The sequence below is a fragment of the Ambystoma mexicanum genome, chromosome 4p, assembly GCF_040938575.1.
Source record: "Ambystoma mexicanum isolate Mex_15411 chromosome 4p, UKY_AmexF1_1, whole genome shotgun sequence".
NCBI lineage: Eukaryota > Metazoa > Chordata > Amphibia > Caudata > Ambystomatidae > Ambystoma > Ambystoma mexicanum.
Window position 1 is genome coordinate 1,245,042,843 of NC_090927.1, and position 26,695 is coordinate 1,245,069,537.

The window sequence follows — 26,695 nt, forward strand, 5'->3', positions numbered from 1 at the left end:
GCAAAGCCAACTCAAGTTGACGCCATATCATGCAACCTCGTGAAAAGCCTTGACATTGTGTTGCAGCACACAAGCAACAACATTGCGCTATTTTGAGCCATTCTTAACATTTCATAAGGAAAATCGTTGTTTTAGGCAGTCAGTAGAATTTTTTCCAACTGCAGATCAAGCGTTTGCAGATTTTTTCCTAAATCCAGGGTGTGCATTAAATGAAGTATGTAGAATAAAACAAAAAACATGTGCATTGCCACCCCAGGAACTAATAGACTGGGTTCACGAAGATGTGAAGAAATCTTGTTTTTCTATTGCCTGATTGTGCAGCTTGTACACTGCGAGGCTCTCTTGAGCTGGGTGTACACCTTTTTCCAGGCATGAACCACAAACAAACAAAAAAATACAATTAGCATGTCAAAGATTGCTGTGTGTTTACACTAAATAGAGCAATATCTGCAGTTAAGAAGTGATAATGTGTATCCTGCCTGGAGCTATTTTTCTTCTGCAGATATCTGGCAAGAAATCTTTTCCTCAAAGCTGACACTGCTTTTTGAAAATCTATAACTTAAATTGTGGCAAATGTGAATATTCAGGGCACTCTCTCTACCTTTGTGCAATCCACATGTGAAATATGCATGCATCTATCCCAGGGTCGTCATTTCACCAAAATGCGAAGTGACATCACATGACCCGTGACCCCTGGATGACATCACAGGAAGTGATGAAATGTGACCCCACCCACAAGTGACATCACAGGAAGTGATGGCAAATGACCTTCAGATTTTGTAGATGCATTTAGTACCCGTGTTTCTAGGGGCTCTCATTTCAGCCAGTTATATGAACCGAGGCACAGAGGGAGGCATGATTTGTCCACGGTTACACATTTGGGGAACACCATTTTCCAGATTCGATGTGGGGTCTATCATACATAATGCATTATTTCTAACAGGTGAACCGAAATCTGTATCGCAGGCTTCTGCTGGTGTATGAAACATCTATAGATCAATGGACACATAAGTATGTGTTATCTGTGACATTGCTGTGTTAAACAAGCCAGAAAAGCACTGACCTGGGGTGTCGTGCGTTGCTGTTTAACCAGGGCAATAATGCTGCACGAGCAAGGCCTACAAATTAAATCATTGACCAGAATTTAGTATCAACAAAATTCCCTGGTTATAAATGTATATGTGATTCAGCTACCACTACGATAGAAGAAACCTATTAACCTGGTCTGCGTGCCCAGAGGGGAGTGCACCTGATAATGTCATCTTTGCTGGAGTATAATACCTGGGAAAGTTTCTCTCAATATGCCCAAGATCTCCCCATTTTAGAATGTAAGCGGAATACTGGGTGCCAGAGGACTTTAATTTTTTTTTTTAAAAAACACCAGTCAATGTAATATCACTGCTGCACACATAAATTGAACACATCACAGTTATTTAAAATTGAAAACACACACGAGTTGCTTCTCACCCGGGGACTCACTGGCAGCCTTCAAGGCGCGCACTGCACACTACCCCTTTGTCGGACCAATTGGTGCCCAGTGGCGTAGCACAAAATGTGGCAGCTCCCCTGAGAGCCATTCTGTGCGGTCCCCCCAAGCTCCTTAACAAAGCACAGGGCACGCCACGACCCAGGCCGCTCCGGACCACCACGTGTGCAAAATGTCCATGATGATTATGCCGCTGCAGGGACATGCACTACTGCAAGTGGAAGAAGTAAATCTGTTTTTCAGCCAGAGCTTAAATCTTTAACGTAACATAGAGAGAAAGGGGCGGTGCCTGGTCCTTAGAGGAATGGTTCGGTAAAAAAAATGTATTGCCCCTACGGGTCGGCCATGTGTTTTTAAGCGTAAGTCGCTCGATTTTAGAAAAATTTCCTATGGATCTTACCCGAGTTTTCATCCATTAAACGCACGTGAAACCAGGTATCAGGGAGCTACCATTTTGTGATAATCCTATCACTTGCCGCATCGCCCTGGCTGACCTGCTTTTGCGGCACTAAATCATATCCCCCACCCCTGAGCCTGACATTATCAAAACATTCGTATTCCCTGCCTCTCTCTGTGACGTTTCTGTGCTGCGTAGGCAAACGCGCCCAGTCGTCTTCTACGCGACTTCACACAGAACCCAGAAACCAACACAGATCAACTCACAACACAGCGCGCCACAATTCGGAATATGAAACTGTACTTTAAAATCAAACAGCAACACGGTACATTTGGTAAAGTACATTTATTTGACATTAAATGTTTATAGAATATTCAGCAATTGCCATATTAACTCGGAATGCCATTTATTTTCTTTTATCTCTATCCGCAAAAACTGTGCCATTTTATCGTGAGTCACACGCTGTTCCTTTATGGTACACAGGGTGTTGGTTTTTGTTAAAAGAAGCACTTTGGTCGCACAGTGAACCGCAAGGCTGTTCCATCAAGTAGGCACTAGGCCAGCGTAAAGGTTGATATGTTGCTTCTAGCCGCTAGTACTGCGTAAGGGCATATGGGCCCTTGGCGATCATCCCATAAGATTGTCAAAGTGGTGCAGTTGTTGACAAGAAGCTGCAGCTGGCGGTTGAAGAAGCCGTCTGCCGGGGTCTGAAACTGGTGGCAGTAGCAGTAGGGAAGGATATACCTGTTTTGAAAGGGAGTTGCTGATGCATCCTCTTCAATACAATCATTCGTGGCAGTCCATGCAGAGCCAGAGGTATGGATACTGACAGCTCCATCGAACTAGGTCATCAGAGCTTGAATACTTGTTTAAATCGTGTTTGGATATTGAGATGTACCTGTGTGTTCGTCCTCACGTGTGTTTTATGCTAACAATATTTTGATACATAGTAATGAAAGTACTATGTTTCAGGGAGTCAATGGAGCCTCATTCCGTGCTGTCTATGCGGATACAGAAAATATAGTCGCTGCAGCGCAACAGGAAGGGAAGAGATGCGGAAACGAATTGGACCTACAACGTGCAGATGTTGAAGGTCGAGTCAAAAAAGTTGCAAAGAAAAGAAACAAAAATAAGGTTAGTTACAAACAGTTCATAACTTTAGAAATTTATTTGTGCTGCGGACTATTTTATGTTTTTTTCCAGTCACTTGTACTATACTTTATCTTGTGTTTAAACTGACCATCCCTTTTCCAATCTATCCTCTAGTTACCTGTGGGTGTCCGAACTATACATACACAGACAGTGAAGCAAATGAGAGATGTTGCTTGCCAGACCATTTACACTATGGAGGAACTATTAATTCAGACGCGGCGTGTTGAGACTCGAGATGCCCATGTCCAATGGCCAGAACATGAAATGAATGTGTCCGGAGAATCCAGCAAAGTTGTATTGGACCATTGCTACAGTGCGACCGCACCACCACAACAACAGGATACTGGATGTATTGAAGATAGCTCTGAAGTAGTCGCAGATCAATTCACACAATCTACACCCGCCAAATAATTGCCACCAAAAAAGCTGTCGATATTGTTGTGTTCTCCTATCAATGTTGAAGTAGCAGATGTTGAAATGACAGAGAATGAACCAGCAGCAGCATTCACCGACGCATCAGAACTTGATAGCAGCGATATTTCTTTCAAGTGATATGTCCTCAACGTCACAGGCCGAAACAACTTTGACGCCGGATGACAGTCTAATGAAAGAGGACAAATGCATAGTATTCGACAGTTGTTTGATGAATATTATTATAAGTATGCTGAAATGTGGGCATTCCGTTAGAGGGAAAGTATGTGGGAAGCCATTGATTCATGTCACTCGTCAAAAAAAAGGCAGTAACGTCAAAATAAATGCCGCCTGTAGATTAAATCATACGTTCTCATGGTCTGCTCAACCGATGCTGGGGAAACTGCCAGCAGGCAATCTACTGTGTGCAGCTGCATCACTTTTTAGTGGGTTCAGTTTTAGAAAGTTAGAGTCTTTCTTTCAGTTTGTGGGACTCCATTTCAATTAAAAAACGCAGTACTACAAATACCAACATGATTATCTGTTTCCGGCCATTAGTGATGCTTGGAAAATTGAACAATTGTCTGTAGCATGTACATTCGAAGGCAAACGATTCAGGCTAGCCGGCGATGGACAGTGCGACAGCCCTGGAATTTCTGCCAAGTACTGCACCTACCACTTTCCGGACATGGATAGTAAGAAAATTGTGAGTTTGGTGGTTGTGCAGGTAACACAATGTACATCCTCAGTGGCCATGGAGAAACTAGGATTTATAAAATCTGTGGAATATCTACAATCGAGGGGAATGCACATCGACCTCATAGCCACGGACAGACACGTTTCAATTGCCAAGACAATGAGAGAGCAGTTCCCACATATTAAACATCAATTTGACGTATGGCATCTTGCTAAATCAATCAATAAGAAAATCTCGGCTGCAGGGGAAAAAAAAGGTTTGGAAAGTATTTCAGAGTGGTCCCAGTCTATCAGCAACCATCTTTGGTGGAGCTCCAAAACTTGTGGAGGGTCAGTGGAAATACTACTTGAAAAATGGCGGTCACTGATGCACCACTGTACCAACGTGCACCGCTGGTCAGAAAACCTACATTTCCACCAATGTGAACATGGCCCTTTGTCCCCAGTGGAGGCACGGAAGAAGAAGTGGTTGATTCCATCTTTACCAACACGCAAAGCCATTGAGAAGATTGTTTTCGATAAAACTCTATCAAGAGATTTGAGGGGACTGACAGAATTCTGAAACACAGGAGGTTTGGAGGTGTTCCACAATATGTGCCTAAAGTACAGGCCAAAGCGCTTGCATTTCAGCATGCAGGGCATGAGACATAGGACTCTACTTGCCGTCTTGGCCCATAACGAGAATCTCGGCCGTGAACAATCTAGGACTACGGGTAATGTAGCGAGGCATCCTTTACTTCTCAGTAGAAACTCGGACCAAGTGCCTTCAGTAGTGGGTTCGCCCCTTGCCCTTATGTGATGTTAACTTTGGTTGACATTCGCGTAGGTGGGACCACTGAGCAGGACACGGGGCATCCATTTTTGTACCCCCTTTCCACTCCACCTTGGTGACCAGGCCTCACTGCGCAGAGCACATGGCCCCCACCCTCGTTCCCACTCTGACTGGAAAACTCCAGAGGCATTTGCAACAGCTAATAAATGTAACACATCACTCTTCCTCTGAGAGCACTGTCCTGCATGTGAACCAGTCTGAACTAAGCACATAGCTCGTTCATCTCCACAAACGTGTCCTTGCCCACGCAACCCTCGCCAGAGGAAACCTACTGCCAATTCTGACCCTGCGTCCCTGCAAGGTATTCTCTTCATGTGCCAGACCACTGACCACGCCATGATGCCCACCTAGCAGATCCCCAACTAACATTAGACCTCTACTGCAGTATATCGTTGCCTATCAATAACAAATGCCACATACCGGAGATTCTTGTGAGCACAGACCCACACTTCAAACAGTGTATTATAGTGGTCAAGACCCTTAACCTAAGGCCTGTATAATCCAATGTTGATTGATAGTATAGATATATGTGTGACTTTTATAGAGACATAACCGACTGAAAGACTTTGAACAAGTGTTATTTAGTGCATGCATTATTGAGAATATATTATGTTAGCTTAGATAGTGACCAGCCTGCTTCACAGCGACCTGACCTTCACCCATTCGGAGCACAGATGTCTGACATCCATCCTTGAATGGAGACACACTTGATTCATTTAAAAAATCGAAACAACCGTTGTTAAAATATATGTGGTGTTTTATTTTGTATCTTATTTTGATGACACAAAAGTACAAGACTTTAAACATTATACAGGTCAGGTTGCAGCACAGTGAGAGAAAATCCCCTGTACTGACCGCTGTCACTCGGGAACGTTTCTCTTATGGCACGAACGGCACAGGTGGGTATTACTCTTCGAACGCGGTGTCCAAGCCTCCCGTGAAGCCACCATGTAAAGGAACGATAGGACACCAGCCTGTACCACCTGTGAAAAGGAATGAAACAAACTGTTTTTAAATGACCAAGATAAGTTTAATAAACGTTTGTTGTCAATGACAATTCTTGTAACTACTGGCATTCTGCTCGGACAAATGCTATCTAGACACTGCACACTATTGAACGACTTTCATGCGTTACAATGATATGTATATGTAATTTTGGATATAGTAGAAGACCATGAAATAGGAGTGGCATGACAAGCAGAGTATACTTACTCGTTACTCGGATTATGAGGACGAACAGTTGCGCGAAGTTCGTGCATAAGCACCATCATTATCCTCAGCACGGACCGTGTGAGGCAGGCTGCCCTGAAGTCTGGCAGCTCAGTGATGCATTGCGGTCGTGGCTCGCCTTCCGAAATGTAGGCCACGCATCCCGAGTTTTCACAGCAGCAGCAGTTCTCGTCCTCGGTTCGCGTTAGCTGCACCAATTGCATGTGCACCAGGTGGAAACACCGTCCATGCGACTAGGTCCAGGCTCTTCAGCTGTTGAATCGTCCTCCCAACTGCCGTCCGAAGACCCATTGTTTTTTCGCGTGTTTCCCTTTCCAGTAGTTCCTCCTCGGTATACTCGGGCTCGTACACGTAGGGCATTATTGTAGCCATTGTGTGTTAAACAAACTAAAATAATTTATAGCGGTGGTACTAGTATCTGTTCACACGGGCTACAAGCAACGAAGGTAGATGACCAGAGCACATAAACGAGTCACAAAATACTCAAAGTAACACACAGAGAGGAATGGAATCGAAAATCTGCTGCTGTGTGTTGTGAAACGGTCTGTTTATACTTATTGAGGAAAGAGGCGTCCTGCCATTTCCATGGCGACACGTCATTAGCTGAAGTGCAGCGAATGTTGACACGAGACGTGCTTTAGCGTTGGGAAATGGGCGGTACGCGTCTGCTGATGACAGGCTCAGGGGCGGGGGATATGATTTAGTGCTGCAAAAGCAGGTCAGTCAGGGCGATGGGCGATGGGGGAAATGATAGGATTATCACAAAATGGCAGCTCCCTGATGCCTGTTTTCGCGTGCGTTTAATGGATGAAAACTCGGATAAGGTCCATAGGAAATTTTTCTAAAATCGAGCGACTTAGGCTTAAAAACACATGGCCGACCCGTAAGGGCAATAACATTTTTTTACCAAACCATTCCTTTAAATATACCAGCCACCAATGGTGGCTGGTGAGTTGTTTTTTTGGAGCGTGTAAATATTTGTCACAAGTATGTGATTGCGACTGAACATAGCAAAGGAGTCCGAACTAACGAAAATGGGTTGGGCGGGGCCGGGGGGATTCTTCTTTTTCCCCAGAGTAAATGTTTTGCATAATGGGTTAAAATGGTGCATTACAAAGCACACTTTCTGGGATAATTTGGGTAAAAGGCCAACAATGTGGGTAAAAGGCAAACAATCGTTTGTAGGGTGTAGGGTAAATCATGAAAAAAAGTACAATAGATGCAAGTCACCAAAAGTGCACAGGGCATTTCCCAATGCATTATCATGCAGGTCCCTGCAATATATGCCAGTATAAACAATCATTTGTATGCTTGCTGTGCCCACACCAACATATGGTAGTATTCCCATATAAGACCATACTTATGTTCGCTTTAAGACATTTTTCTATAGTATCTTTACTGGCACTGGGCACAAAACTGGCTCTGCCAATATATGCCAGTACTCCTATGAAAGTACATACTCCTGTTGGTGTGGCCATTAAAAGTGGCATGTCACAATAGGAAACCCTGTCCAAACTGGTTCCAATGTAAGTCAGTTTAGACCCATAAGAACACATATCTTGCTTGATTCATCATAGATGCACAGTTAATAAAAAGTCATGATACAGTGAAGAATATACAAGCCGCTACGGCAAAAAATCAGTCTAGCGAGTTAACACTACTTATCAGGCTTGCTTTTTTAATTAAAGATACAGAGTAATAAATGTCATGCTACAGTAAGAAATGGCTAGATGGACTGCACCAAAATGCCAGTCTAGTCAGGGAATGACACACATGAACTTGCCTTTGGCCAAAAATACCAGTAAAATATGCAAAGTCAATAAAGGATGTGGCAAAAATGCTCCAGTGATCCCCAGTCTCTAAGGGCCTTACACACACATACATCCTCTTTCACCCACCGGTCACCCACCCATACATCTCCTCTTGCACTCGGTCACACTGGATTCACCACACAGGCACATACCAAACCCCACCCAGAACATTCAAACACACCCTAACACATGTATGCTCATTCACCCACCAGTTGCTCACTCACACCTTCTATTACATGCACTCATTGCATTCCATACACAGGCGGCCACCCACCCACCCCATTCAAAAACACACCACCACATTCATACTCACTCATCCACAAGTCACTCAATCATACACCTTTTCTTACCTCCACCCATTGCATTTTCTACACAGGCGCCACACACACACACACTCTCTCTCTCTCTCTCTCTCTCTCTCTCTCTCTCTCTCTCTCTCTCTCTCTCTCTCTCTCTCTCTCTCTCTCTCTCTCTCAAATCCACACATTGCATTCTTTACACAGGCACACACCCACCCACTCAGAACATTCAAAAACACACATCACTTCTCATTCACCCACCAGTCACTCACACCTTCTACTACATCCACTCCTTGCATTCTCTACACAGGCACACACCCACTCAGAACACTCAAAAACACACATCACATCACTTCTCATTCACCCACCAGTCACTCACACCTTCTCGTACATCCACTCATTAAATTCTCTACACAGGCACACACCCACCCACCCAGAACATTCAAAAACACACATCAGTTCTCATTCCCCCACCATTCACATACATACATCTGACAAGCACGTCACACATGCAAAACACACATCATATTACCAAAAAAAAGCCTTTTTACCATTTTCTTGCAGCTTCGGTCCGGGTCCGTCCTTCCAGGCCCCCTCGGCTACTCCATGCTGCTCACAAACAGGAACCAGGAAGCTGTGAGAGATTCCTAGTTCCTGTGTGTGAGCTGCAAGGAAGCAGAGGGAGAAGGGGTTGGAGCTGAACGTGGCATGTGGCTTGTGCCACATGTCACGGTTGTCTCCTACCCCTACTGAGGGCCTCCCAGGCCCAGACTTCACCCTGATGGACTGGGCCAGGACCCACCAGACCTTGTTTGGTTGCCCCCCTGCGCTGCGGGAGGGCCCGCTACAATAGGAGCACCTGTTTTATGGGGGACAAAAAAATTGATATTTTTTTTCAAAACATTATTATAATTTTTTCAAGTTGGCATCGCAAGGGAGTCCCAAGGGTTGCAACTATGACCTCAGGGGTCGAAATTGCGACCCCCAAATGACGTCCCTGATCTATCCACAGAAGATCTTCAGATATGATAGCAGTAATCTGAAGCTTTCCGTAGGTCACCCCAGTATTGTCATCCTATTCCAGGGTTGGTGGAAGAACAATCACTTGTTCTGCCACAAATGTGCCCCCAGTCTCTTCACCATCAGGCATGAACAAATTCACCTTTCACCATGATATATAGACCTTCTTACACACACACAACACACACACACACACACACACACACACACACACACTCTCTCTCTCTCACACACACACACGCTTGCACTAAAAAATAAGCACCACATGTGGCAAGATTAGAAATAATCACTATTGTGCACCACTACCCAACAGGCACACAAAAACACAGTCACACATATTAACATGAAGCTTACTCAAACTGTTTGGATAATGGCCCTGTACAACATATTCCCACGTCCGTTCTCTTTCCTCCATATGTGTGGGTATCAGTCCGGGGAGACGCAACCAGAGCTCTTCTTTCAAGACAAAAAGAAGCTTCCTCTTTAAAACAATTTTGTGTTTCACAGTGAGGAGCTGCAGCGAGGGCATGTTTAGCCCGACTAACCCTGCCCACCGGCCACACCCATTAGTCCTTTCATCCACGTCAACGGCATACAATTTCTTTTTCCTACGCATTGTTTTCTCCCCTGAATCTTTTTTCCCCACCTTGCCTTTGGCACTATTCGTCTGTACTTTTATGTCAGGCTTAATAGGGTTTGCATCGTATTCCTCCTCTGCAGGCATTACACAGTTGCAGACTCCCCCAGACTGTGGGCCTCATCACGACTTGGGCGGTAACGGTAACGCTATTAGCGCGGGCGGTATTAGCCCTACCGCCGAACTCCCCGGCGCTAATAGCGCCGGATCACGAGTTCTGCGGTAATGTAAGTCCCCATTCCCCTCTGAGCCCATTCGGGAATGCCCCATTCCCCATTGGGCTCAATGGGGAATCTTCGCGCTAATACCGCTGGCGGATTTCCCGCCGGCAGTAAAAGCGCACATTTTCGGCGGATTTCCCCCCAGCTCAGAGCTGGAACAAAATCCGCTGAAGCCCTGATTCAGCGGACCCTTAAATCCGGCGGTAATAGCGCTACCGCCGGATTTAAGGGTTACCGTCGAAGTCGTGATGAGGCCCTATGTCTCGAGTGCCTAGGCACTGAGCACAGTTGGGGCCACTGTGTGCCGTATCACACGTTTTCTCTGCGTGTGCTTTGCCAAAGGTTAGGTCTTTGGGAGGAAGATTTCAGCAGATCTTTTACCAGTCACACCACAGAGTTTGTTCATTCAAAGAAGACGTGACTACAGGTAAGCCCACTGGAACCCTGTGCAAGTGGGATGTACACAATTCCTGATGCAGTTAGCCATTGCACGACCGGGGCTCACCCTGATGTCTCACATGCTTTAACTGGTGCTCGCACCGAGGCCCCCTCAGGGTCTGATGCCAAGTCTGTCAGAGCTGAGGTGACACCTCATTGTCAACACCTACCGGGGTTCGTGAGCCTGAGGGTTTTCTGGAGTACCATCTGAGGGTATCAGTGACTGTAAAGGAGCACCGCCAAGAGCCCATCTGGGCCTCCGGCACCAAGGTCCAAACTGAGCAAGACTCCCCATGGCTCACTTACGATGAACAAGGCGGCTCAAAGATTAAAGCAAAAGGCTGCCAAAGGTACCTCAGGGTCCCCTACAGAACAATATCACAGCCCCCTCAAAATGGCGGCGAGATGACAGGACAAACACAAGGAGGCTTCGGTCTCTGTGTTACATACCGCAGTGGCGGTTTCAGAAGTTTCCTCTCCCGAGTCTCTGTCTTTTGAAGCATATGGGCTCCATTCGTCACAAATTCCCTTGCCAGCTACAGCTTGCAAAGAGGTGTTTGTGAGGGTGGATTGATCACCATCGCCAGTGCCCAATTGGCCCAATTCCATCTTCTTCTATGATGTAGGGTGCTACACTGCCCAACAGACATCCAGCACTGTGCCCGCCGGGAACATCATCTTGGACTCCAGCATCTTTTTCTTCATGGACTGTGACGCTAGTATAAACTTCGGAGGACATGTTCTTTGAAAGGTTTCAGCACATAATACATTCGGAACCAATGATTGGGCATTTTAAGAACCTTATCAAAGAGTTTATACCACAATAATCCCTGTTCAGTCTGTACAGCCTAACACACCTTCCATGCCTCCACCAGTTTCGGTGGCAACATTCCAAAATGAATCTCTGGTGCCTGATGTTTCCTCAGGTTCAGTGTCTGAGGACCCTACTCCACTTTCTGTACCAGAACCTCTTGCCCAGGACACGGGCGACGATGATGCAGGGGAGGAAGGTGAATCCCTACTGTCAGCAAAGGCCTTCCACAGTTGCATGTGGGGCGTTCAGCATTTACTGGGGAGATTCCTCGAAAACGAGAGTACTTTCAGGAGTGCTTTCCTAGCACAATGCAGATAAGTCAGGGTTGCCAATTCAATCTGAATCAGCCTGTCTGGCAACCAGACCTCAGTCCCAATCATCAGTGGTAGCAACAGCTACTTTATTTGCTAGATCCTCTACTTCAACCTCCTTTGAGATACAGTCACCATCTCCTCTTTCAAAAGAGGACAAACTGCTGGACTCCTATGGGACAAAAATATATTCCCTTGCTTTGCATCTGCACCATGGCAATTCTGAAGCTCAACTAGCAGCAGCTAATCAGTGTCTATGTATGGAAATCGCTGACTTATGCAATATTTACAGGCTAATAAATGGGGAGCTTTCAAGTCAGGTTTAACAGACGCAAATCTTATCATTCAAGACTAGATGGAGTCCTCTATGCACCACATTGACACGGCTGCCATAGCCAATTGCTTGGGGCAGGGCATGTGTCGCACAGCAAGGGCCATAGCATCACATTTCAATAAGGACATACATGACAACATTTTTTATTGTCCCTTCGAGGGAAATGATTTCACTCCTCCACCGAAGCAGAGTGAAATAAAGAGAAAACGTCACGTTGGCAGCCATGTCCTTTATGGTGCTTACCAAAGTACCTCAGAAAATATTTCCCCCATCGAGACAGTCTTGGTCTGATTTCAGATCTAAGAACTTCAGATGTTTTCTTGGTTACCACGACAGAGAAAGCAAGCACCCAGACAGATTTCCCAGCTTGCAGAGACAAAAGCATCAGAGATCCTCTACCAAAGGCTTCTCCTCAACCACACCTAGCTCCGCAGACTCAAAGAAACAATGAGGTTTTTGTCCAGATCAATCCACTCCCGGTAGTCTGGTTGCCATTAGAGCTGGTGTACCATTTCAGAGGAATCTTGGGTCCTGTCTGTAGTATCGCAGTGGTATCGCTTACCGATCCCCCAGTTCCTCCTTTTTCTTCCCCTCTTCTACAGACCGGTTCTGCCGACCCTCTTTCTAGAAGTTTCCAGTCTGCTACAAATCAACGCTATGGAGGAAGTCCCGTCCTCTGAACAGAGGAAGCAGGTTTTATTCTCCCCCTTTTACTGTCCTGAAAAAATAACCAGGTGGGCCTGAGAACAGTCTTTGATCTTTCTTTTCTGAATCTCTCTCACCTTAGAAATATTTAGGATGGTTACACCAAAATAGATTCAAGGTTCCATCTACAAAGGACAAGGACATTGGTTGTGTGCAGTGGATCTGAAAGACGCTTACCTACAGGTTCCCAACGCGTCTGCGCACTAGGACCATATGGTCAGCATGCGGCTCATCTGGTGTTTACAAAATGAGTCCAATGGCAGCTCACTTGTACCCTGAGGACTTGCAGAGACTTTTTGTCAAGCAATGACGTCACTTCAGTTATTACTAGAACTCTTACTCAACCTAGGTCTGTCTGTAATCAGAAAAAAATCCCTTTTCTATCTAATTTAGAACATCAAGTATATCGAGTTCCAATGGGACTCAAGTCTAGGGAGAGTTTACCGTACAATAGAGAGAATTCTGGTCATCAAATTGGTCACATATCATTTCTTGAAGTGTCAGGAGTACTCAGCTTGGTGGATCCAGCACTTGCTAGGTCTCATGGCGACTTCTATATTGTCTCTGCCATTTGCTTGCCTCGAAATAAGGAAGTGAACAGTCAATCAAAGTTTAGATCCCGCTGGAATTGAGGGAAGAGCTAGAGTGGTGGAACAATAAATGCAATTTGCAGGTGTGTGCCCCTTTGCTGTATCTTCCTCCTCAACATATGATAACATGATAACATCTTATTTGTCTCTTACAGCTTGGGGGACGACTCTGGAACAACTACAGACACGCACCCTCTATGGTCCCCAGAACAGAAGGAATTCAATAAATACGTTCTAGAGGTCTTAGCAAACTTCAAAGTCTTATGATCTTTCCTGCCTATCATTTAAAGATCTGCTGTATTCATAAGGCCTGCCAGTATGATGGTCATGTTCTATGTGAAAAAGCAGGAGGGAAGCACCAGGTCTTCACCCCTCTCTTGTTTGGCTTTTCAAATGTGGGAATAATACATTTTACATCGAGTATGCCTACAAACTGTCCATTTAGCTAGAGATCTAAATATGGAAGCGGACAAGCTCATTCGACTCACCCAGTCAAGTCAAGAGTGGGAGCTCAGGACTTTGATAATTCAGGAGGTTTTTCAGAAATGGGAGCATCCACAAGTAGACTTATTCACAACAGCTCAAAAACAAACTTTTTGCCTTGATGGTGAGCCAAGGTCCATGCTCTCTGGGAGACACTCTACAAATATTGTGGGATCGCAGAACACTTTATGCATTCTGTTTTGATTCACAGGATCTCGTCAACTCTCCCCAGACAGGAGCCCTTCCCTATGAGGCTAGGGAGGTGAGGCTGCTACCCAAAGGTCCCCCTAGGACATGGCAAATTGCGGAAGGAATTTACAGGGAGAGGCGCCCCTCATGGGAATAAGGACTCCTACGCTGTGAATAACCTCCCTAAACCCTTTCCTTTACATCGCTGGTTAATCCATTTAATAACCATCTTGAGAGTACTACTGTGTACTCTTTTAAGGTTTATTCTGTATCACCTACAAGATCCAATATAACAATGCCGCGGAGTTTCTCAGGTACAAGGAGCGGTCCGTTGATTTGCGGTTCAGTGGTGAGTGGCTATCCGGCTGCCGGGGTGCTTGGCACGGGCAGTTCGACCACAAACCGGTCTGGGGTGTGAAAAAAGAAGCTAAACTGGTTGTGCCCACCAGTCAGGGGAAGAAGCCTCTCCAGCCGGGAGATCTTCTCTATCGTCGGGAAGTCGGTTCCGCAGGGCTCTACCGGTGGTGTCGTCTTGGAAGGTTGGCTCAGCTTCTCCCTCGTCGGATTCTCAGGTCCTGTGGCGACTTCTGAAGTTCCAGTCCCCAAAGCCCTGCTTTTATGCAGCATACCCCCATTCACTCAGCCTAGCTGTCAATCAAACATGCTAAGTGGTGAGCCGGCCGTCTCACCACTTGGGCCAGTCACACAAGAGTGCGACTTGAGTTACCAAGGTAACTCAGTCCAGGGTGCCTAAACCCCCTCCCACACCCCCTGTGGTACCCAGACAGAGTGGCACCACTTTTGGAGACTTCTGTGGAGAAGCCCGCCAAAAAGTGGAACAAAGGGCTCGACTTGGGTTGGAGTCACAGAAGAGAACACAAACGCCATTTTAGAATCGAGTCTTGGCAAAAAATACCAACCGGCGAATTAATATTAAATAAATGAACCGGCGGTATGTTCGAGGCTATGAGAATTAAATAATTAAAGTTGGTAGCCTCGAACAATGGGAAAATCCCATAGGGAAATATTTGCGGTTGAATATAAAAAGTAGTTTACACTGCCACCAGCCAAAACTCGATTAGGGGTGACGGAGACGTGCCCCCTCGACTAACAGACCCTGGGGCAATCGAATTGCCCCGACCAGTACGTCCACAATATGATGGTTTGTACTGGTTTCTGTTAATAATTTGGGACTAGTAAAGCCAATGGTGACTTTACATGCCCTGTGAGACAGTAGTCAGTCCCAGGGTATGGAGTCTATGGTGGGGTGTCACTATGACACCCCTGTGTTACGGCACGGAGGGTGCTGTGTAACACACATAGTAAAAACACATGAGACCCTATGGAGTAAAGGACCCCATAGCCCATAAAACACATTAACAGTCAAAGGAACACCATTAATCATGTCCAAGAGTGGGAGAAAAAAGAGTCTCACTCTTGGCAGGAGAAAAAACACAAACTCCAGAAATCCAGCAAAGCTGCTGGGGGACTCACTAGGTTAGGAAATTCAGCCTAAAGAGAGAATTCTCCCTAACACTCGCCCCCCCAGACTAAGGGACAGGAGGATTAAATCCACTCCTGGATGAATCTCATACCTCTAGTCGATGACATACATCCTAGAGAGACCATCAGCATTTTGGTGGTGACGCCCTGACCTGTGCTCAATGGTGAAATCAAACCCTTGCAGGCAGATTGACCATCTCAATAGTTTTGGGTTTTCCCCTTTCATTTGCATTAACCATCTCAAGGGTTGGTGGTCGGTCTGAATGACAAAAGTAGAACCATACAAGTATGGCCTAAACTTGTTCAGAGCCCACACAATAGCAAAAGACTCTCGTTCAATGGTTGCCCACCTTGTTTCAGGATCCTTCAGTTTTCTACTGATGAAGCAAATTGGGTGCTCCCTACCTTTCCCATCCAGTTGACTGAGGACTGCACCTATTTCTACATTTGAAGCATCTGTTTGCACAATGAAAGTTTGGTGGTAGTCGGAGCTCTGAGTACTGGGGCTTGGCAAAGAGCCTTTTTCAGGGTTTCAGAGGCCTGATTGCATTCCTCATTCCACTTAACTTTTTTAGGGAATTTAGGAGAGGAGATGACATTCAGTGGAGAAGCTATGGACCCATAGTTCTCGATGAAATTCCTGTAATACCCAGTGAGACCTAAGAAGGCTCTCACCTGTGACTGAGTAGTAGGTGTTGTCCAATTTTGCACAGCTTCATTCTTACTGGGCAAAGGCCTTATTTCTCCACCTCCTACCTAATGTCCAAGGTAGACCACTTTACTCTGTCCAATGTGGCATTTACTTGCCTTTATGGTCAGATTGGCCTTTCCAAGAGCCTGCAAAACATATCTCAGGTGGTCCACATGTTCTTCCCAGGAATTGCTGAACACTGCTATGTCATCCAGGTATGCCATGCAGAAGTCCTCCATTCCATTCAGAACCTTGTTTACCATCCTTTGAAACGTAGCCGGTGCATTTTTCAATCCAAAAGGCATAACCTTAAACTGGTATAAGCCAACTGGGGTAGAAAATGCAGTTTTCTCCTTGGCATGGTCTGTCAGGGCTATTTTCCAACAGCCTGACGTCAAGTCAAATGTGCTAATGTGCGGAGGAACTTGTCTGCACCAAGTCTATCCACCAACTCATCTGTCCTTGGCAAAGGGTGGGCATCAGTCTTAGTGACTGCATTAAGAGCTATGTAATCCACACAGAATCTAAGTTCTTTAGATCCTGCCTTTGGTACTAACACAACTGGGCTAGACCATGGACTAGTAGAGGGCTCTATTACCTCGAGATCAAGCATCTTGTTGACCTCCCCTTTGATGTGGGTTCTTACTTTTTCTGACATTCGATATTCTCTGCTTTTGACTGGCAGACAGTCACCAGTGAGTATGTCATGCTGTCCCCAAGGGGTCAAGCCTGGTGAAAGTGAGAACAGAGAGGCAAACTGATTCAACATAGATTTGCACTCTTCCTGTTGCTCAGGTGTCAGATTTGAAGAGAGATTTACTCCTTCAATCTTTTCGTCTAAAGGTAAGCCTCTGAGGAGATCAGGAAGAGCTTCACACTCTTCTTCTTCCTCTGATGATGCTAGAAGCAAAGCTCCTACATCAGGTCTGGAGACATACGCCTTTAGTCTGTTGGTGTGGAAGACTGTTGGAGCCTCCTTGGGGTTGCCCAAGTCCACCAGATAGTTGACCTCTCCAAGTTTACCCACAACTTTGAAGGGACCCATCCGTTTGTCTTGCAAGGCCGTCTGCCTTGTTGGAATCATAACGAGAACTAGCTGGTCTTGAGTAAACTCAACCATGTTAGCCTTTTGGTCATGCCAGTGCTTGACCAATGCTTGTCCAGCTTTCAAGTTATCACTGCTTCTGCCATCATTTGTGACATTCTCCTACGGAGACCTATCACGTAGTCAGTCACTCTGACTGGCTTGGGGGAAGGAGCACTCTACAAACCCTCCTTGATCAGGGCCAATGGACCTCTGACCGGATGACCATAAAGAAGCTCAAAGGGAGAATAACCTACTCCCTCCTGAGGGACTTCTCTATAAGTAAAGAGAAGGCATGGCAGTAGAAGGTCCCACTTTCTTTTAAGGGGGTCCTCTAAAGCACCTATCATGCTCTTCATGGTTCTGTTGAACCTTTCAACCAGCCCATTTGTCTGAGGGTGGTATGCGGTTGAGAACTTGTAAGTAACTCTGCAGGTTTTCCACATGGCTTTCATGTAGTGGGACATAAAATTTGACCCCCTGTCAGAGATTACTTCCTTAGGAAACCCAACCCTGGTAAAAATACCAAGGAGGGCCTTAGCCACAGCCGGAGCTGTAACAGTCCTCATAGGAATTGCCTCAGGGTACCTAGTAGCATGGTCTACTACAACAAGTATAAACCTGTTGCCTGAGGAGGTTGGAGGATCAAGGGGACCAACAATGTCAATCCCTACTCTCTCAAATGGGACTCCCACAACTGGGAGAGGCACTAAAGGTGCCACATTCTTGGAGCCAACCTTACCAGAAGTCTGGCAGGTGTGGCAGCTCCTGCAGTATTTATCTACTTCAGCCCCCATCTTTGGCCAATAAAAGTAGAGTGAGAGCCTTTCCTTATTCTTCTTGAAACTCAAGTGACCAGCCAAAGGAATCTCATGGGCTAACTGCAAGAACTGTGGTCTGTTCTCTTGGGGTACTACAAGTCGTTTGTTGTCCCCAGGTGCAGACTCGGTTGGTTCACTGTAGAAGAGGCCATCTTCCCAGTGTAACCTATATTTCCCAGGCTCTTGCCCTTCAGCCTGAGCATCTGCCTGGTGGTGAAGACCTTCCAGAGTTGGACATTCTCTCTGTCCCTTACTGAAGTCTGCTCTGTTGGGTCCACCTTCTGCCAGTAAAGACTGCAGCTCAGGATGGTCAACAGGATCCAGATCTCCAATGAGTTCCTGGTCTTCCACTAGCTCTTCTCCAGAGACTAGTTCAACCACACAGGGTTGTACCTCCCTCTCAGCCTCAGCTGGAGGGGGAGTTACTGGCGTAACTTTGGACAACCTAGGGGAAGTCCTTGTTGGCTGTACTGGAGTGCTGACTGCTGGTTTCTTGTTAGAAGTCTTAGGTTTCCCTTTTGCTTCTTGTTGCTTAGAGGCAGCAGCTGACATCTCCAGTGGAGTAGGAGTGATCTCTTTCTTCATCTTCTCCTTGGGAGTACCTCTCATGGTTCTCTCCCTTGCAGGTCTGGTGCGCTCCTGTAACCTTTTACTAGGAGGTCTGGGGGTATGTGACACTACTCTAAGAGTTTTCAAGTCATTACCCAGCAGAACCCTTCCTGGCACCTCACTTTGTATGCTGACAGGTATCTTCACAGTCATGTCATTACACTGGATGAGAACTGGTAATTGGGGAAGCATCTGCACAGGCCCTGCAGCTAACTTGGTGAGGCGTTTGGGTGCCTTAGCAACATCCTCAGCCTGGAAAAACGATTTGTCCACCACAGTTATGCTGGCCCCAGTGTCCCTAATGGCAGGAGTCTCCTGACCATTCACCTGGACACTGTCCTTATAATACTCTTTAGTATTATCTGGGATAGAATTATAGACATCTAAGTTCTGTTGTTCCCACAAACCCAGAGATACTAAAGAAACACTGGCTGAGACTCCAATGGGTTCATCAGCCAGTAATATAAAGTTTTCACTTGCCATTTGTACTTCCTCCTCTGGAGCGAAGGCTAAGGATACAAGCTGGACCCCTGAATGTTTACCCTTACATCTGGGATCTCCTTTCACATGGTCAGTAGAGCCACACGCAAAGCACTTACCAAACGCTTTCTGGAATGGTGGCTTGTTCTGACCTCCTTCTGGTTTGGCACCAGGAGGTACACTAGCCTGATTTGGTTTCCCTGGTGGCTTACCCTTTTGGTTCTGTTTGGGGCCCTCTTTGGAATTGGAATTATTAGAATTCTCTTTGGAGTCCTTTTTTGGCTGTTTTCCCTCATCCTTTTTCTGAGTAGCCCCAGAATCCTTGTGAGTGGCCCTGTTGGCAACCCACAAGTCAGCAGCCTTAGCCAACTTCCTGGAATCTAATTCCTTTGAATCAGCCAAGTGCTGTCTGAGCTCAGGAGAGCAGGCATCATAAATTGACTCCAACATTACAAGATTCTTCATTCCTTCATAAGTGTTAACTCTGTAACCCTTAATCCATCCCTCTAAGTTTTTCAAACTTTCACTCACCCAGGTAGCCCAAGGGGTACCATCATGCTTTTCGAGGGTCCTAAACCTCTTAAGGTACTGGGAAGGGGTCTTCCCAAATCTAGCTATCAAAGCTAGTTTCACACATTCATAATCCTTCTTATCCACCTCCCCCAACTCCATTCCACATCAGTTGCAACAGGGGGAAGCCTAGAGAACAACCAGGGAAGTAACTCATTCCCTGTGATGTCCTGGAGCCCATGATTATACTCAAACATTTTTAACCAATCCAACACATCCAACTTAGGTTCATACATACCCACTAATTCCTTAGGCATCCGGGGTCTTTTGGGACTGGAACTCCTAGAAGAACCAGAGGAGAGAGAAGCATTTTCCACAGACAACTTTTTTATTTCTAGTTCATGATTAAGCTCTATTTCTCTGAGTCTTAACTCAGCCTGCTTCTGCTCAGCCTGGGCATTCATTCTTCTGAACTCTAGCTCTTGGTTTCTTTCAGATTGAGCTAAAAAACGTTTGTACTCTAATTCAAGCTTCATTTTTTCAAGTTCAAAATAAGCAGGGTTACATGTGGGACCTGGTATAGGCCCAGTAGGTACAGTAGGTAAGGCAGACAGAGGCTCAGAGTGGCTAACTTCATTAGGTTCACTTTCCTAGACTTTGATTCAGATCAATACCATCACTGTTTTCTACATTTGCTGGGGGGTAGGGGTAGAGTCCTCTGTACCACCCAGACTTTTGTTTTCTAACAATCTTTCTATAAGTTCCATTTTCCTGCCCTTCTTAGAGAGATTCTTATGTCTACACAATACTTTTAAGCAATCAGCAGTTTTGGCAGACAATGATTCTAGGGTATAACTCTCCATAGCAGACATAGTTAGAAAATCAGCTTTTTAGTGCTAAGCTCTGTGGTAAGTTGTCCTAAAGTGTTCAACAAGCACTCTAAAGTGTATACTCAATACAAATCCCACCGCTGTACACCAGTGTTATGCAGAAACCTGTGCAGTTCCCTCTGGGACCACTGCAAAAGATTTAGGACTACAGGTGTTTGGCAGTAAACCCACTTGGTAGCAGTCTGTACCACACAGATTAACTTGGTAGCTGTGGCTGAACAGTCAGACTTCCCTCAAGAAGAGTTAGGTAGTATACAGAGTATTCACAATAGGTCAAGAGAACATAATATAACAAGTAAACACTGACCAGGGCTTGGTGTAAAAGAGATATAATTATTTATTTAAAACCACATCTAGAAAAACACACAGGCACTAAAAATAAGCAATTGAAAAACACGGTCATTAAAAGATATACACTCCCATAAAAGAATATTAGACAAGTCTTAAGTAAAGCCCCGCTTATTTTCAGACAGCGGTGAGCGCTTAACGCATATGGCACTCTAATAATTTTTTAAAAGGGAGAGAAAAGCAGAGAATAAATTGAAACAGATCCCAACACTTTTTCACGATCACAACAAGGGAGGAGGGCAAAGTAACACTAGGAATTCAGAGTCAGTAGGCCGGATCCGCTTAAGAGGATGCAAACGAAATGTGTCCAAGGTCACACGGTTGCAGTGCACAAAAAGTCTTGTAACGGTTCAAAAAGGAGTTGGATCAAAGCGAGGGACCAGTTAGAGGGTCAAGGCGGCCAGCCCAGTCCAGAAGGTTAAGGGGTTATTATTACCTTGTAGCAATCTTTAGAAAGGGAGGCCTGGCGGACACGGTACCTTAAAGTGGTGAGAACACTCCAGCGGGGGCAGTTGTTCCTGGCAGCCGATGCAAGTCGGTGCTTCGTCCGGGGGAAGAGAGCATCTCATCGGGGAGGAAGACAGGGGTCCTTTGCACTGCCAGGGAAGAAACCAGCCGCAGAGTTTCTCAGGTACAAGGAGCGGTCCGTTGATTCGCGGTTCAGTAGTGAGTGGCTATCCGGCTGCCGGGGTGCTTGGCACGGGCAGTTCGACCACAAACCGGTCTGGGGTGCGAAAAAAGAAGGTAACTGGTTGTGCCCACCAGTCAGGGGAAGAAGCCTCTCCAGCCGGGAGATCTCTGTCGTCGGGAAGTGGTGAGTCGGTTCCGCAGGGCTCCACCGGTGGTGTCATCGTGGTAGGTCGGCTCAGCTTCTCCCTCGTTGGATTCTCAGGTCCTGTGGCGACTTCTGAAGTTCCAGTCCCCAAAGCCCTGCTTTTATGCAGCATACCCCCATTCACTCAGCCTAGCTGTCAATCACTTGGGCCAATCACACAAGAGTGCGACTTGAGTTACCAAGGTAACCCAGTCCAGGGTGCCTAAACCCCCTCCCGCACCCCCTGTGGTACCCAGACAGAGTGGCACCACTTTTGGAGGCTTCTGTGGAGAAGCCTGCCAAAAAGTGGAACAAAGGGCTCGACTTGGGTTGGAGTCACAGAAGAGAACACAAACGCCATTTAAGAATCGAGTCTTGGCAAAAAATACCAACCGGCGAATTAATATTAAATAAATGAACCGGCGGTATGTTCGAGGCTATGAGAATTAATAATTAAAGTTGGTAGCCTCGAACAATGGGAAAATCCCATAGGGAAATATTCGCGGTCGAACATATAAAAAGTAGTTTACACTGCCACCAGCCAAAACTCGATCAGGGGGGACGGGGACGTGCCCCCTCGACTAACAGACCCCGGGGCAATCGAATTGCCCCGACCTTTACGTCCACAATATGATGGTTTGTACTGGTTTCTGTTAATAATTTGGGACTAGTAAAGCCAATGGTGACTTTACATGCCCTGTGAGACAGTAGTCAGTCCCAGGGTATGGAGTCTATGGTGGGGTGTCACTATGACACCCCTGTGTTACGGCACGGAGGGTGCTGTGTAACACACATAGTAAAAACACATGAGACCCTATGGAGTAAAGGACCCCATAGCCCATAAAACACATTACAGTCAAAGGAACACCATTAATCATGTCCAAGAGTGGGAGAAAAAAAGAGTCTCACTCTTGGCAGGAAAAAAAAAACAAACTCCAGAAATCCAGCAAAGCTGCTGGGGGACTCACTAGGTTAGGAAATTCAGCCTAAAGAGAGAATTCTCCCTAACACAGTGTAATGTTCAAGTCAGAATAAAAAGTTAAGTGTTACTTAGGAGTGATCTCCTTCGTCATGGGATATCCAGAGTACTATTTTGGAGTGATCTCCCTCATCACAGCGATACCCAGAGAACCAAAAGTCAAGTGTTACTCAGGAGTGATCACCCTGGTCACAGTGATACACAAAAGACCAAGTGTCCATTATTCCTTGAAAATATACTCCAGCACATTGTTACTGACAGTCGAGGAGATAAAAGGCAAGAGACTCGCTGTGACAATTTCACCAAAATATCAAGACTACTTTCAAAGTACATTAAGGGTGAACTTCCTCGTCACTGTGGTGACAATAGTCCTAAATATCAAGAGTGCATCATCAAAGTAGGAAATCAAAGTAGAAAATCATACTTGCAGGAAAGAGATCAAAAGGGCCACAAGCTAACAAGTAGCCCTAAGAGGATATCAACACTAAGAAGAAGTATTGAGAAAAGATTAACTCATTTTATTAATTCTTGGGAGGAAGTGAAAGGACTTTTGAAAATGTGTTCAAGAGAATATCAAGAAACAGTCTTGAAAACTTCCCCAAGTAGATCAGGAGAAGGAAGTCATCCTCCTGGTCCAAGTGCTTTTGGTAAAATAGACCCTTTCACAAGAGACTGCTATTGTCAGCCAATACTGGATGGTTTCATCAGAAGGGAGTCATTCTCCTGGTGCTTTTGTTAAGAACAACCTGGAACATTTAGTTCTTAGTGGTAGGGATAGAGTAGTTGGTTTGGACAGAGGACTGTACTTTTTGGTTTTGACGGACATCCTAACAAGCACCTAAGTATTATCTGTTGAAGCAGGGATAACACCCTCTAGAAGTAGGGAAAGAAAGGTTTACTTTCTTTGAGTTATCAGTAAAGGTCTATAGCCAAAATGAGAACACCATGGGCCTCATTACGAGGTTGGTGGTAACCCGCCGGTTCCGCCTGCCGGTTGCTGCCAACCCTGTAACACTGTTTCTGCCGCCTGAGATCCCGGTGCCACCGGGACATTACAAGGAATGGCGTCATGGGATCTCAGGCAGTGGAAATCGTAAGTCCCCATTCCCGTACATTCTGATAGGACTCTATGGGAACGGGGAGAAGAAGGCACTGTTGCTAACGGTGCAGGTGCCTCCGTGAAAACTGTGCCTACTGGGGCAGATGCGCCCGGCAGGTCAGACCCTGCTGGGCCCAGAGGACCCGGCAAGCACATTTGTAGTCTGCTGGTCCGGAATGGGTGCCGTTACGTTGCTACCGGCACGCTTAATTCCGGACAGGCAGACTTGTAATGAGGCCCCTTGTCAGCCTTATTAGTGTCATGAACCGTCGCCTGCATTCATTCTGGACTTCGTGGTCCCTGACCCATAGAGGACTGAATGCCCTGATCCTCCCAACATGGCCGCCTGATACAGAACGCAGCTTGCCAGTCTTCACGCGTCACGCTCAACGTTCTACTAAACAGACACGCCCCCGCGGCGCTGCACGTCTCAACGCTACCGCTCGCTGTAGTTGGACATGTGTTGCCGGAGTTCGCTCGGGGCTTACTTCAGTATCCTGTTTCCCGATTCCTTGAATCTTCCTCCTTTCCTCCCCTTTCCTCGAACTTACCTTTGAGCTTCCTTCCTGGATTTTCGCCTGCACTCGGGTCACAGCGTTCCGTGCCTCCGAGCCCGGACATTGTTCCTTCCTGGTTCCCGTCCTGGACATCTGAACGTCTCCTGGAGTTGGATTACTATGCTCACGCTGGACCCCGAAGACCTGCACACGGGTTTATACAAATCCCGGAGCGTGCAAAAGAAATCATCAAAGAAGGTTGCAAGCAAACAGGAAAAACAGGTGAGAAGGGGAGAGACTTGTGACAGATTGAGACGCCTAAAAAACGATACGGATACAGAAATGGAAGCCGCGGTTCAAGACCTCATGCGAGGTATGCAGGAACTAACCACAGAAGTCCAGAACCTTAAGGCAGTGTATGCTGCTTTAAACAGTTAGTCTTGTCTCATGACTCTGCAACTAAAGAAAGTGTGTTATTGGGAGGAGTAGTGGACAAATATGATGGCTCTTCAAAGAACCTTTGTGCCTTCCTTGATTCATGTTTGGTGCACTTCACCTTCAAGCTCTACTACTTTTCCACCCCAAGAGCAAAGGTGGGGTTTATGATCTCACACCTCACTGGTAACGCCTTGACCTGGGCAACCCCCCTAGTTAATTCAGGCGACGCCCTCCTGGATGATTATGATGGGTTCGTGGAAGCCCTAAAAGCCATGTTTGATCGTCCAGAACAGGTTTACAGTGCTCAAGAACGATTACTTGAATTTCAGCAAGGATCCCAGGATTTGCTTACCTATGTGAACCGCTTCAAACAACTTGTTAAGGTGGCTGATTAGTCCCAAGAAGCCAGTTTCACCCTCTTTCGAAGAGGCCTGAATGAAGAAATAAAGGACGAGTTAGCCAGGTAGCTCGCCCAAGCTCCTTCCAGGTCCTCATGGACCTTTCTCTACAAATCGACTTTCGAATCCAGGAAAGAAAGGCGGAGAAAAAGAAGTCTAAGTCAACATTCCAAAAGGCTGCCACAGACCATCCTTACAGACCAGAGCCCGCAGCTTCTCCAACCTCGGATCCAGAGCCCATGCAACTGGGGACCTTCCGTGGACCCATTACCCCACAAGAAAGGATGCGCCGGATTCACAATGGTCTGTGCATTTACTGCACCTCCGATTAACACCTCGTGAGAGAGTGCCCTATCGCTCCTCCACAGCGTTCGGGAAACGCCAGCTCCCGATCCTAGATGGGGCACAGTTTCGGGAGAAAGGTGTCTGCTCCACATCAATTCCTTCCTTGAACTCTCCTGGACAAAATAATCTTGTGATTCTACAGGCATTCCTATCGCCTTGCAAGAAAGAATTTTACCCCATCCTGGCATTAGTGGATTGTGGAGCCATGGGCATATTCATAGATCATGATTGGGTTACTACTCACAACATTCCACACAAAACAAGAGAGACTATGCAACCTGTTGAAGCTATTGATGGAAGACCTCTGTCTTCAGGACCCACAACCCTTCAAACCAGAGAGATTCTTCTTTCTATAAATCACCACCAATAGAGGATTAAATTTGATATTATAAGATCTGCCCACTATCCAATGGTTCTAGGCATGCCCTGGTTACAGAAGCATAACCCCTACATCAATTGAGCAGCAGGCTATTTGTTTCTTGGTTCAGAATATTGTATGTCCCACTGTTTGTCCCTAGTCACCTCACCAAGGTCCTCTGAAGACTCTCAAGAAACTCCGCAAATTCCAGTCACCGTCTCTAACATCATCTGGATTCCCAGGGCCTACCAGGCTTACACCGATGTATTCTGAACAGCCATTGTGCAAGCTCTACCACCCCACAGAACTGAGGATTTTGCCATCGACACTGAACCTTCAGCCGTAATACCTTTCGGAAGAATGTTTATTTTGTCAGAACCTGAAAAAAGGGCCCTCCGGGAATACCTGGATACCAACCTGGAAAATGGAACTATTCGACCATCCAAGTCCCCGGCGGGCGCTTCCCTTTTCTTCATCCCCAAAAAGGATTCCAAGGAGCTTAGGCCATGTCTGGATTACCGTGGCCTTAACCAATGCACTCTCAAGGACCGTTACCCATTGCCTCTCATCTCGTACATCCTGGAAGCAGTCAGAGGTGCAGTCATCTTCACAAAACTAGATCTCAGGGGTGCCTACCATCTTATTCGTATAAAAGAAGGTGATGAATGGAAAATAGCCTTTAGAACACCCTTCGGCCATTTTGAATACTTGGTCATGCCCTTTGGACTTGCTAATGCCCCAGCAATTTTCCAACTTTTTAGGGATCCGGTGTTTT

At 46.2% G+C, this 26,695-nt stretch overlaps 1 protein-coding gene across 2 annotated transcripts in view; it reads left to right on the plus strand.

Moving 5' to 3' along the window:
* FAM120B (family with sequence similarity 120 member B) overlaps positions 1–26,695 on the plus strand; it is a 1,542,581-nt gene that overhangs the window by 1,325,253 nt on the left and 190,633 nt on the right. The window lies entirely within an intron of this gene.